General features: G+C 34.1%; 1 protein-coding gene across 2 annotated transcripts in view; it reads left to right on the forward strand.

The window, feature by feature from the left end:
* The first annotated feature begins 1,173 nt into the window (after positions 1 to 1,173).
* Positions 1,174 to 2,538, forward strand: part of LOC107730383 (geranylgeranyl pyrophosphate synthase-like) — a 33,976-nt gene continuing 32,611 nt past the window's right edge. For both annotated transcript variants that reach the window (XM_016541205.1, XM_016541206.1), the window contains exon 1: positions 1,174 to 1,458. The gene's annotated coding sequence lies outside the window, so the exon portion shown is untranslated. The remainder of the gene's footprint in view (positions 1,459 to 2,538) is intronic.

Raw genomic sequence — 2,538 nt, forward strand, 5'->3', positions numbered from 1 at the left:
TCTAACTGAAAAAACTTTAGTGCTTTTCTATAGTATTAAGCCTCAAATGTCAACTATACATCGGATTGGTTTCTTCTTTAAATTATAAAAAACTTGTTTATCTGAAAAACAATGCTACAGTCAGTTATTCTCCTTTGAAAATTCCGGGCCAGAATGTCGGTCTCTGTTTTGGTTTGTGAAAGCCGCCCACTGCCAGTTAACCCAATTGTATTTCGGCGGAAAACACCGCGTATTTCATTTCATTCATCGTCAAGTGCGCTCGTTCCTGTTGGTGTCGTCAATCTGGCAACCTGAGTGTGCGTCAAGTCTGAGGTGGAGGGGTCGGGTGAAAAAAACCCTCTCCAATATTTTTAATTTGGACTGCAATACCTAGTTCAATTACTCGGTGTCAATCCTACATACAGCACCTTTAATTATAAAAAAAGTAAAAATATGAATGGTATTATAATGTTATACTAAAACTAAAACAATGGAAAAACCCTTAAGATAACATGTAGAAAGAAAAAAAACATATCTTAAGCGTGCAGAATAAAATAAGTGGACTTTGAACAATTAATTGCCACTTTGAACGATTACGTAATTGTGGCATCCATAATTGTAATTGCGATTAAAAATTCGATTAATTGTGCAGCCCTCGTTCTTAGCACACTTTTCTTTTGTTTTCCAATTTTTAAGGCCTTATGTGGTTAATTTCCAGAGATACAGAGATTTCAATGTGGCTCCATGAGTAAATTGTTATATTGTACACATTTTCAGTGGTCAAAAACCAAACCAAGTGTGGGTCACAAAATTATAAAAAAAATTTTTTTTAGCCAAGGATCTCTGGTTGAGTTGATATGGAGCGACCATTTATATTTTACATTTAACAGAATATTTTATCCAAAGTGACATACTGTATAATGAGGAACATCACAAGCTAATATGAAAATAGCAGTTTTTAAAAGTTTTAATTAGTTTATATTGTAATAATCTATGGAAACGTAACCAGGTAATTGCCTCTAGTTGTTAAATTATTAAAATATATTAATATAAAAACATATAAAACATTACATTTAAACTACATCTACCATGGTTCAATGCTGCTTCAGTGGCAGAAAAAAAGGGAAATTTCTTCAGGCTCCGCCCACTTTCCGCGCCTGCTCTCTGTGGACTCTTTGGCGTATTTAAGCGCGAGCTGCAGCGATGAGTGAGCTTCCTGTCAAACCCAGACGTGACAGATCAACTGAAGGCTCTCTGGCGCGTCTTAAAAATCTATTCTACATCCATACAACGGGATATTACAGTAATAAGGAGGATAAGGTGCCGTTTTGATCGTGTTTTTAATGAGCTGTGAATCGAAGTGGAGTTAAATTGTCGTCTTTGGCTAACTGGCTAATGCTAGCGAGCTGGCTGTCAGTTGAAAAAAAATTGAAAGCGGAAGAGTGACGTGCTGGATTACGAAAGCGGAAGTGCTGAAAGGTGGGTGGGGATCGTTTTATTTTACTGTCTGGTTTGTTTTTTTCTTAAAATGATTTTTATAATTAAATATACATTTATAACAATAATAGTAATAACAATGAACATCATCATAATAGACGTTATTGTAATTTATCACTGTTGTTATAAATGTACATTTACAATAATAGTAAGTTATAATAATACTATTTCACAAGACAATTATCATTATTATTATTACCATTAATTATATTATTATTATAATTGTACATTTAATAAGACTTGTTGTTACTATTTTATTAATATACATTGATAATAATAGCAATAATAACAATGTTATTATTATTATTAATGTACATTTAATAAGAAGACATGTTATTGTAATTTATTATTGTTATTTTATTGTTATAAATGTACATTTGTGAATATTACATTTAGCTCGTTTGGCAAATAATCAGTACATTTACATCATAAAAGCAAGTTTGATTATGATGATCATCTTTTTGTTTTTGCTAAGCTATTTATTTAGCACATAAGACTTGTTAAACCTTTACTGTGTACAGAAATGCCATTGTATGTTTGCTAATAATACATCAGTGCTTTCTCTTCAAACCTCATGGTGAAGGCTGAAAGCTGTCACTGATAGAGTGAGAATGGAGAGCCGTTGTTGTATCGTGTATGATCCGTCTCAACTGTCTGGTTATGTTTTCATCACTAGCATGAGGAAAATCCCATCTGAAAACCATATGGAGATGCTGATCTTGTGAATGCAGTGTTTTTAGGTTTAAAACAGGGTTTAGGAAAAACTTCTGCTGATCTAGACCAGAGAAATCCTAGCATCGTCCCCTTTCATCCTAGATCTCCAGTCCTTAGACTATATTGAGAATGAAGCCATCAAAGAAGCTGCTCACCGACTGTTTTGTGTTAGCTTTGTCTCTTTTCAACAGTCGAGATTAGGGAGTAAAGACTAGGGCTGCACGATTAATCGAATGCGATTGTCATGCGCATTTTGTTAGTAAAGCCGGTTCTGTAATCAGCAGGAAATCATCATCACGTGCTTTCACGGAGCAGCATTTACTACACAGAGCCGTAGTTCACTGACAA

The sequence above is a fragment of the Sinocyclocheilus rhinocerous genome, unplaced genomic scaffold (assembly GCF_001515625.1).
Source record: "Sinocyclocheilus rhinocerous isolate Xijiao unplaced genomic scaffold, SAMN03320098_v1.1 scaffold2653, whole genome shotgun sequence".
Taxonomy (NCBI): domain Eukaryota; kingdom Metazoa; phylum Chordata; class Actinopteri; order Cypriniformes; family Cyprinidae; genus Sinocyclocheilus; species Sinocyclocheilus rhinocerous.